Below are 12,057 nucleotides of genomic sequence, written 5' to 3' on the forward strand. Positions count from 1 at the left end.
GCAGCCCAGAGGAGTCTGGAGACAAGGTGAATGGACTGTTTTCCATGGGCAGTGGTGGAGACAGCAGCAACAGAAGCGAAAGCAGAAACAAAGGTAGAGGAAGCAGTGGTTTCACCCAGTGAAAAAGGTCCTAGTTGTAGGTTAGCAAGAAGAAACAGTCATGTACACCAGGGCTGTCAGCTAGTGTTGGGTGCAGAAAGATGACAATTAGTTGGTTAGGGAGATGGGAGTCCCAAAACCAGTGAAAAGAGGAGAAGAATCCAACCCTCAGAATAGACGATAGGTGAGAAACTTGGGCTCTGGGTTGCATTAAATATCTGGTTTCCGTTTGACCTGAGAGATGTTTTCCTGTAGCTTACAAGAATTCTTTTAGGTTCAGAAAGAGAGATAAATTTAGCATCATCACTGCTTGAAATCTGCATTGAAACATGCATTGTTAGATACATACACATGGTAGGAACAGGCAGTAGACATACAGCAGAGACTTGGGGAAAGACCTTTATGTTAAAGCATGAACCGTGCAACAAGAGACATTTCAAGGAAAAGACAAACAAAAGGAAATTTAAAATCTTGAACTAGGAACTATGATAGGATCATATAGTGGAATATTTTAACATAGTTAGATTAATAAATTAGAGCTCTGTTGATGAGTGTCAACACTCTGAACAGTTAATACAACAGTAGCATAGCAACGGGAAGAAATGAAGCATCTTCAGACATGTTGACCTTTATAACTTGTATTTACTAACTTAAACACATTTTAAAACACCTTCTTGGAAGCTTTAAGCAGTAGGTTAAATTTTAAGTAGTTACTGTCCTTTAGCTAAAAGAATGGCAACAAAGTAGACCTGACAGTTAAAGTTTGGTCTCCTGCATATGAATAGGGCTGGGAAGGTATCTGAAGCTGGATTGTCTCTAACATGAGGTCTGTGAGGAAGGCAAACCTGTTTGCCCTTTTAAATAAGAAATCTAGTATCTTTGGGCCAAGGAGATCATTGTCTGTTTTCTAGCTATCAAGCTAACATCAGCTTAGCTGTCACTGTGATCAGAGATCTGAGAAGGATAAATTGTAACCTAAAGGAATGTATGTATTAGTAAAGATGACAGAGATGACTACTTAGTCATATTCCAGTAAATAGACAGTGTTCCAGTTGTTTCCTGTGGCAGCATTGAAAGTTTCTGTGGCAAAGGAAATCTTCACCAGGCTGATAATTAAAACTATGAAAGTAAAATCTTTATAATCCATATAAATAATCAAATCTTGTCATTCCTGGCACTGCTGCAATGCCCAGTGCCTTGGGCATTCTTTGATAGAGTACATCTCTGTGTCTACCAGTTACATATATAATAAAAGATTCAAATAAAACTTGTTAGTTGGTTTTAACACCATCTCTTCTCAAATAAGAAAGTTCCAAACCTTCAGTGGAAAGCAATTCAGCACCACAAATACACTTGACAATAGGAACTAAAGTGTTTTTAAATTGTGCTAAAAACATTTTTTATTAATGAGCGTCCGTAAAAGAGGCCCTATTGCAGAAGCATTGTTGTTTGTGTATGTTCTTTTCCCATCATTAGCATATTTTCATTTTACTACTTTCATTTTTTTCATTAATTAGTTTATTTAACTGCTTTGCATCCTAGTCACAGACTCCTCCCTTCTCCCAGTCCCACCTTCACATACCCCTTCCTCGGGTCCCCTTCTTTCTCTCCTCAGAGCAGGGGAGGCCCTTTATGGATACCAACCCACCATGGAACATCAAGCCACAGCAGGACTAAGTGCTTCCTCTCCCACTAAGGCCAGACAAGGCAGCCCAGCTAAGGGAAAGGGATCCAAAGGCAGCCTAAAGAGTCAGAGGCCACAACCATCACCCACCCACCACCCACCTCCAATGCTCTAATTGTTAGGGGACCCACATGATAGCCTAGCTGCACATCTGCTACATATGTGTAGGGGTTCTACATCTAGCCCAAGCATGCTGTTTGGTTCACGGTGAGTCTCTGTGAGTTCCCATGGGCCCTAGGTTACTTTCTGCAGGTCTTCTTGTGGTGGCTTTGACCACTCTTGCTCCTTCAATACATCTCCCCCCTTCCAAAAGATACTCCAAGCTCCACCTATTGCTTGACTATGGGTCTCTGCATCTGTTTCCATCAGCTGCTGAATTAAGCCTCTCAGGATCCTGTCTGTAAGCACAGCAGAGTATGAGGGGTTGTCTCTCTGTCATTGAATGGGTCTCCAGTTGGACCAATTATTGGTCATTCCCTCAATCTCTGCTCCGTATTCATCCCTAAACTTTTTGTAGACAAGACAAATTTTGGGTTGTAGGGTTTAGGGTCGATTTGATATCTCCCTCACTCCACTGGAGAGCCCTCATGGCTACAGGAGGTGGTGACTTCAGGCTACCTATACCCCACTGCTAGCAGTCAAACCTAGGGTCACTCCACAGACACCCTGGAACTGGAGCATACCCCATCCCAGAGATGCCAACCACAACTGACGTCCATTGTCTCTCCCGGTCACCCCACCAGCTCTCCCCAAACCTGATCCTCACCCTCATTCCCTTCCTCGCTCCCTCGCCCACCAGTTCTCTCTCCCCATCTACCTGAGGTGTCTATTTTACTTCCCCTTCTGAGTAATATTCAAACAACCTGCCTTATGACTTAGTTTTTGGGAGTCTGTGGGTTGTACCACGGTTATCCTGTAATTTGTGGCTAATACCCACTGAAAAGTGAGTATATACCATGTGTAACTTTCTGAGTCTGTGTTATCTCACACAGAATAGTACATTCTAGCTCTACTTCTTTCCTTACAAATTTTGTGACATTCTTCTTTTTAATAGCTGAGTATCATTCCATTGTGTAAATGTACCAGTTTATTTATCCATTCTTTGGTTGAGGGACATCTAGCTTGTTTCCTACAGAAAATTTAAAGATGTTTTTACTACTTTAAAGATTCATTGACAGTAAGATAGGTTAACTCCTGGTAACACCCAGCCTACCTTAAAGAAGATGATGAGCATTTAAAAATCTCCTTATGAAGATAGGTTCAAATGTGGCAAACCAGCCACTACGCAAAATGTTCTAGTTTTTGCCACTGACAGAATTTTACCAAAAATGGCCAAACTCTGCCACGATGAGGTAAACAAGTCCTCAATAGCTCCTGCCTCACAAACATGTGTGCCATATGTACTGGGCTAGAAGGCAGAAGACTATGCTCCAAAGTTATAGAAAGTATTGGGTGACTGTTCAGGCAGCAAACTATCTCTGTCATTTTTTTTTTTCACTTTGGAAGCTGCTAACCTGCACTTCCTGTTTACTCGGGTAATTTATTTTATTCCTTCTCGAGTCTCTGATGGAGTTGAAGACAAAATAGTTTAGTTTTACAATTAAACTTAGTTATTTAAGGGTTAATACGTTTTTAGGTCTAGATAGATGCTTTAAGTTGATAAAGATGAGAAATGATAGATGGATTTACATTCAGAATTTTAAACTCACCAAGATAGGAAAGATGTTTCCTTCAAAGTTGCCAAATACAAATAGCCAAAGCACTATGAATGTAACATTTATATAAATTTAGATTATTTGGTGGTTCTTCTTGCTCTCCTTAATAGTGGACCCACATAAAGCCTAATCTGCCCACCGGGTACTCTATGTAGAAGACCTAGGTCCAGTCCATGCATGGTTCTTGGTTGGTACTTCAGACTCCATAGACCAGTCAGAGTCCTGAGTATTTCACTCTGTGGGTCTTCTTGTGGAGCTCTCTTTACTTCTAGGTCCTTTTATCCTTCTCCTTACTTTTTCGCTAGATTCCCTATGCTTGGAGTCTCGGCATCTGTTTCAAACCACAGGATAACTCTGATAGACTCTGTCTACAAGTATATCTACCATTAATTGTGTCAGGGAGGTCAACTGCAACAAAGAAAACACAAGATATAGATAACTGTACCCGATTTTTAACTGGGTTATATTGTTTGGTGGTGTTTAATTTCTTGAGTTCTTTACACATTTTAGATATTAGCCTTATATCATATGTAGGGTTGGTGACAATATTGTCCCATTCTGGAGACTGTCATTTTGTCCTATTGATGGTACTGTTTGCCTTCCAGAATTTTCTAAGTTTCATGAGGTCCCATTTATTAATTGTTGATCTTAGTTCCTGAGCTGTTGCTATTCTTTAAGGAAAAAAGTCTCTTATAACAATGTGTTCAAGGCTCTTCCCCAATTTCTCTTCTATTAGATTTATGTTATCCTGTCTTATGTTGAGGTCTTTGATACACTTAGAACTGAGTTTTGTGCAGGGTGACAAATATGGATCTATTTGCACTCTTCTGCACACAGACATCTAGTTAGACCAGCACCACTAGTTGAAGGTGCTATCTTTTTTCCATTGTATGATATTGACTCCTTTGTCAAAAATCAAGTATTCTTAGATGTGTGGGTTTACTTATGGTTCTTCAGTTTGATTCCATTGATTAACCTTTCTGTTTTTATGTCAGTACCATGGTGGTTTTTTATTACTATTGCTCTGTAGTAAGGATTGAAATCAGGGATGGTGATACCTCCAGAAGTTCTTTTGCTGAACAGGATTGTCTTAGCTATCGTGTTTTTGTTTGTTTTTTTCCATATGAAATGAGGATTGCTCTTTCAAAGTCCTTAAAGAATTATGTTGGAATTTGTATGGCTATTGTATTGAATAAGGAGATTGCTTTTTGTAAGATGGCCATTTTTACTATGTTAATGTTGCCAATCCATGAGCACGAGAATCTTTCCAACTTCTAATAATTTCTTCAATTTCATTCTTCAGAGACTTGACATTCGTGTCATTCAGGTCTTTGACTTGCTTGGTTAGAGTTACACCAAGTCATTTAAAATTATTTGCAGGGTGTGGTTTCTCTAATTTCTTTCTTAGCCCCTTTGCTGAATTTGCCATTTGTATAAGGAAAAGCTACAGATTTTTGGGGGGGAGTTAATTTTGTACACAGCCATTTTTCTGAAGATGTTTATGAGGTGAAAGAGTTCAGTGGCTCAATTTTGGGGTTACTTATGTATACTATCATATACCTGCAAATACAGATACTTTGACTTCTTCCTTTCCCACTTGATCCCCTTGATCTCCTTTAGTTGCCTTTTTTGCTCTGGCTAGTACTTCAAGTACAATATTAAATAGATATGGAGAGAATGGACAGCCTTGTCTTGTACCCAATTTTAATAGAATTGTTTCTGTCCATTTAACCTGATATTGGCCATAGGTTTGATGTATATTGCCTTTATTGCGCTTACATATGCTATTTGTATCCCTGTTCTTTCCAAGACTTTTATTATCACAGAATATTGTATTTTGTCAATGGCTTTTTCAGCTTCTAATGAGGGGATCATGGTTTTTTTTTTTCTTTCAGTTTTCTTATATGATGAATTACAAGGATGGATTTTGTATGATGAACCATACCTGCACCCTGGGAAAAAGTCTATTTGATCATGGTAGATGATGCTTTTGACATGCTCTTGGATTTAGTTTGCAAGTATTTTGTTGAGTACTTTTGCATCAATGTTCATAAGGAAAATTGGTCTAAAATTTTCTTGGCTGAGTCTTTGGGCAGTTTATAAATCAGGATGATTGTGACCTCATAGTATATTTTTGGAAATGTTCCTTCTGTCTCTATTTTGTGGAATAGTTTGAAGAGATTTGGTATTATTTCTTCTTTGAAAGTCTGGTGGAATTCTGCACTGGCCATCAGCTTTCTTTCTTTTTCTTTTCTTTCTTTTTGTTTGTTTGTTTGTTTGTTTTGTTTCAATGGGAGACTTTTAATGTCTGCTTCTGTTTCCTTAGAGTTACAGGTCAATTTAAGTTATTTACCTGATCTTGATTTCTTTAGTAAGTTGTATCTACCAACAAAATCAACCATTTTTATTAGACTTTTCAATTTGGTGGAGTATAGGCTTTTGATATAAAACTTAATGATTCTTTGCATTTTCTCAATGTCTGTTGTTATGTACGTATTTTTTTTTTTATTTTGTTAATTTGGATAAGATCTCTCTACCTTTTAGTTAGTTTTGCTAAAGGTTTGTCCAACTTGTTGATTTTTTTAAAGGCTCTTTATCTTGTTTATTTTTTGTATTGCCCTCTTTGTTTGTAATTTGTTGAATTTCTGGTATTGACAAGAGTTCTGAGGACACTTCTTGACAAACTTCCAGTGCCCCATCAATCAAGTGTCCCAAAGGCACTGCTTGACAAAGTTCCAGTGCCCGGATGTCTTGGGTTAATCCCTCATTGCCCCTGTTAGATATTTCTGACTTTTAAAGGCCCCCTCTCCAAAGGCTAGAATTGGAAAGTTGTAACAGAAGCTGGTGTTAATGAAAAATAATGATAAAACTAATGGAAACTCAGGGGCGGGGGTGGAAAAGCTATGCAGAAAATTGAGTCTTCTATAGAATCTATTTAGATTTATTTCTAGATCATTAATGAATGGTATTAGCAAGCATGAGAAGGGATTTAAGAAAAAAAAATATTTTAGAAGAAAAATTTAGGGAAATGTTAGAAGCTGACAAACTGCAATTGAATCATTAGGTTTGCATGTTCAGCTTTAGAAATCAAAGATCAGTATGAACAGGAAAAGATTTTGACCAGGCAGATGTTGACAGAACTTGTTACCTTCCTGAAGGCAAAGTAAAAGGTTGTAGGAACCCTAATGTAATCCTGCCCCTTACAGGATGGTAGTAAAGATGGAAATTGTCTTGAAACAAGGGTTCAGGATAGGAATATAGAGGAGGCTGGTGAATTTCCCGTTTTCCTGAGCAGACTTGTCAGACTAGGATTTTTCTTACATTGTAGGAACAGACCCCTTTTGCTTAAATAAGGAGTTACACAATATTTTAAGAGTCAAGGAAAATAAATGATGGTCTTATGGCAAATATAAAAGAAATAGAGAAAGGAGAGGAAGAATTAAACCAGGGTCAGAGAGATTGAACTTCTGAGAAAGATAAGTTTGATGCAACAGGTAATAGAAAATGACTTCTAATTCTCTTAATTCTGTGCCCAGCTGAAACTCGATCAAACTCAAACAGAGTCATCCTGTCTAGCATTCCTGTAACCACAAGGCTTTACCTCTCCAATTTTAGGGAGAGAACTCTGAGTTGAAAGAGAATGATTTGTGATAATGTTAACTTTCAGTTCTTGTACAGTTTGCAGTTTGCCTGCCTTGCTTCTTTTGTTTCTAAATGCTCATGTAACCAAGAAAGACTTAAAGTTACATAATCAATAATCAAAGTTTCTAAGGAAATGGCTTTGTGTATAAATAAAGCTTACAAAAAACACAAGTTGTCAGACTAGGAAAGGCCATTTAAAGATGCACTACCTCTCTCTGTCTCTCATGAAAAGAAACTACACGGTGTTCTGTGTCTGATTCCTTCCTAGTCATTCCTGGACCCACCCTTCTTCAAGCCCTTTCCTCTTCATGAGCAGGACCCTGGGGCAGATTTCAGCTCTGAGTTTGTTTATTTCCTACCGTCTACTCTTCTTGGGTGTGTTTGCTTCTTTTTGTTCTAGAGCTTTTAAATTGATGGTATGTGATCTTTCCAGTCTCTTTATTTTTTAATTTTAATTTATTATAATATATACAGATTACATCCCGATTGTTATCCGCTCCCTTGTATCTTCCCCTTCCCGCCTGCCCTCCCTCTTCCACTCTGTCTCCCTCCCCTAGACCTATGACAGAATAGAACCGCCTCCTGCTCCATATGACCACAGTCTATCAGGTCTCATCCAGTTAGCCTGCTTCCCCTTCCTCTGAGTGCCCACCAGGACTCCCCACCAAAGGGAAGTGATCAAATCAAGGGCACTAGAGATCATTTCATAGGTAGCCCCTGCTCTTCCCACAACCATAAAGAATGACTGTCCATTGCCTGTATCTGAACAGGTGGTCTAGGTTTACTGCATTCATGGTCCTTGTTTGGTGCAACAGTTTATATAGCTGTCATTCCCCCTCCTGCCCCCATCCACATCCACTGATTCAGAGGTCTTGTAGTACTCCTGAAATTTCTGGGTCCATCCATCTCTGCATTTTTCCTACCAGTTTCAACTCTCCACCTGGAGTCCAGCAGGGAGTCCCAACGTCTGTCCCAACATCCCCCCTCTGGCCCCCCCACCCAGCCCCAGGAGTGGAGTCTCTTCTAACCCTTCTAGCTTTTAATGGTCTCTGCTAAAAAGTCAGGTGTTATTCTGACAGGTTTGCCATTGTGTGTTACTTGGCCTTTTTCTCTTGGTTGAAATTGCTTTTGGGCTTTCTGTAAATCACATTATTCTGAAGTATGTCCTTTATCCTTGGACTCTCCAGGACTTTTATTCGTGAATTGAACAATGGATTTCATCAAGGCCTTTTTTCTGCATAATGCAGTTTTTTACTTTTGGTTCATTTACAACTGTCAATTTGTGTATGTTGGAGCATCCTTGTATCTCTGGGATGAAGCCTACTTGATCAGAGTGGATAATCATTTTCTTGTGTTCTTCCATTTGATTTGTAAATATTTTGTTGAGAATTTTTACATCTAGGTTCACAGCGGAGACTGGTCTTTAACATTCTTCCTTTGTGAGATCTTTTTGTAGTTCAGGTATTAAGGTAATTGTAGCCTTGTAAAAAGATGTAGGTATTCTTTCAGTTTCTTAGAGCCTGCCTTCATTGTGTCCCATAGGTTTGGATATTTTGTGTTTTAATTTTTACTCAATTCTAAAGAGTCATAGGGGAGGGGAATAAGGGGAAAATGGGAGGGAGGAATGGGAGGATAAAAGGGAGGGGATAACCATTGAGATGTAATATGAATAAATTAATAAAATAAAAATTTTAAAAATGTAAAAACAAACAGACAAACAAAAGAGTTTTTAATGACCTTCTTAATTTCTGTCTTGATCAATTTTTCATTCATTAATGAGTTGCTCAGTTTTGATAAGTTTGAAACTTTCTCTTGTTTTTGCTAATCCATGGTGGTCAGATAGGATGCAGGGTGTTATTTCAAAATTTTTTTTATCTGCTGAGACTTTTTTTGTGTTGAAGTTTTGTTCGATTTTAAAGAAAGTTCCCTGAGGTACTGAGAAGAAGGCATATTCTTTTGTGTATAAGTGAAATGTCCTATAAATATCTACTAGGTTCATTTGGTTTATGATGTCATTTAGATCCAACATTTCAGTTTAGCACTTGTGGATGAGCTATTGGCAAGAGTGGAGGTATTGAACCACACGCTATCACTGTGTAGGGTTCAACTCAAAACTGTAACTGGAGCAGTGTTTCTTTTATAACCTTGGGTGCCCTTGTGTTGGTACATAGATGTTTAGGATTGCAATGTTCTCTTGGTGGATTGTTCCTCTGATTAATATGTATTTTCCTTTTCTATCTCTTATGATTTGTTTTGGCTTCAGGTCATTTGTCGGGTATTAAAATGGTTATATCTGCTTTCTTCTTGGTCCATTTGCTTGCAATATCTTTGCCATCCTTTCACCATAGTGCTTAACTTTGGTCTTATTGCAGAAAGTTTTTATTTTTCCTTTCTTTTTCATTGATAGTTTTCCTGAATATAGTTTTTATTATTATCATAGTATGTTGTGCCTACATGTATGTGCACTACATGCATGCCTGGGTGCACTACATGCATGCCTGGGTGCACTACATGCATGCCTGGGTGCACTACATGCATGCCTGGGTGCACTATATGCATGCCTGGGTGCACTACATGCATGCCTGGGTGCACTACATGCATGCCTGGGTGCACTACATGCATGCCTGGGTGCACTATATGCATGCCTGGGTGCACTACATGCATGCCTGGGTGCACTACATGCATGGGTGCACTACATGCATGCCTGGGTGCACTACATGCATGCCTGGGTGCACTATATGCATGCCTGGGCCTCCCAGAGGACCAAGGGAGCACTTAGTCTGCTCTGATTGGAGTTACAGATGGTTGTGTGCCACCATGCGGGTACTAGGCGTGTAAGGCTGGTCCTCTGTACAAGGAGGCACTGTTCCTAACTGTTGAGCAATCTCTTCAGTCCTTACGGACATATCGTAATGAAGTGGCTGCCTGAGTCTTTGGATCTCAGAAAAAAGTGGAAATTTATAGCAAGTCGGGTACAGATCGTGTCATCTCCACAGGTGAGTTTGGAGGGAAGTGTTCCAAGGCTTAAAATTTCCCTATGGGAAGGCTGAGGAATTTATTAAATAAAATCTAATAATATGTCATCTGGTAACTACTGTCATTGAGAAGACCTGAGCAGTACTCACACCATCATAAGAAGAAATGAATACACCCATGAGACCGAACCAAGGTTGGTGAGAAGTGGGGAAAATAGACTTCCTACAGCCAATGAGGATGATAGGATTCTGGACATTTGTGTCAAAGAATAGCAACCACTACAAAAGACTTGAAGTTTGCAGCAGAGGAAATCATTCCTCCCTGTCTATTTAAATCTGTTTTTGAACATTTAATACTTCATTTTAGTTTCTTCTCTGTCATTATAAAACTCTTCGGTTGCTGAGACCCCTAGCAGCAGGGGACATGGAGCCTGAAGTGGCTATCTCCTGTAGCCAGGCAGGACTCCAGTGGAGGGATAAGGACACCAACTCTCCCACAAACCCTTCAACCCAAAATTTGTCCTGCCTACAAAATGTGCAGAAACAAAGATGGAGCAAAGATTGAGGGAATGACCAGCTAACAACTGGCCCTACTTGAGACATACCCCATGGAAAAGAACTAATCCGCTATACTATTAATGTTATTCTACTATGCTTGTGGATGAGAGCCTAGCATATCTCCTCTAAGAGGCTTCACCAGCATCTGATGAAAACAGACACAGAGACTCACAGCCAAATGCTAGACAGAGCTCAGGGAGTTGAATGGAAGAGCTGGGGGAATATTTCAGAGAGTTGAAGGGGTCAAGGTCTCCACAAGAAGACCTGCAGAGTCAACTAAGATGGGCCAAAAAGAATGCATGAACTCTTCCTAACCCTGTGCATGTATGTAGCAAATGCACAGCTTAATCATGTTCAGACTCAAACAATTGAAGTGAGGGACTTCTCTGACTTTGATACCTCCCTTTGGGTCCCATCCCCCTAACTGGGTTGCCTTGTCTGGCCTCAGTGGAATAGGATGCCCCTAGTCCTGTAGCAACTTAATGTGCCAGGATGGGTTGATATCCATGGGGGAGCCTCCCTGTTCTCTGAGGAGAAGAGGAGAAGGGGGAGGGGCATGTAAGGAGGGACTGGAAGGAGACAGGGTTGTAATCAGGATATAAAGTGAATAAATAAATACTTTTTAAAAAAAAAAAAACTTCAATTTCAATCAGTCACTAGTCCCAGTAGCAGCGGTTTGTAATGTGTACAATACATATAAGATCTCAGAAACAGAACATGTGCTCAAGAATTTGAGAAAGCATTTATTCTTTTTGTTATACTTGGTAGCTGTCCACATTCATATAAGATAAACAATTTATATTTATAATTATGTCTCAAGATCATATTAATACTCATGGATTTCTTCATAATACTATCTAAAAATATCTGACCAAACATCACACAGTACACCATAGTCACTACTACAACTACGACACAGATCTCATTCTTCTTATAGAGTAAGTTACATGAATAGTTGGCAGAATATTGGAGACGTTGGAGGAAATAATATGATCCAAAGAGCAAAAGATAAAGCTAATAAATACTTGAGAAGCTGAAGGTGATCAGATCTCACAAAACATTTGCCACCAAATCTGGTGACTGAGTGAGTCTCCAGAATGCATGTGGTAGAAGGAGAGAAATAACTGGCAAATTTTCTTCTGACCATATATGTACCTACACCTGAGCATGTACTCATGTGTGTAAACACACATACAAACAAAATCAGCAAACATACAGAAAAAAGATTAAAGAATGTGACTCTTTTTGAAGTCTTTTACTGAGCCGGTGCTAAGGGCCAATCTTAGAGCAATCCTTCAACTTGCTATTCCATTTCCCTTGAAAGATACTGCAATGATCTTTTAATTTGACATTATGATCAAGAAACAGATTTAACCATTTTTAA

This window comes from Acomys russatus, chromosome 24, assembly GCF_903995435.1.
Source record: "Acomys russatus chromosome 24, mAcoRus1.1, whole genome shotgun sequence".
Classification (NCBI taxonomy): Eukaryota; Metazoa; Chordata; class Mammalia; order Rodentia; family Muridae; genus Acomys; species Acomys russatus.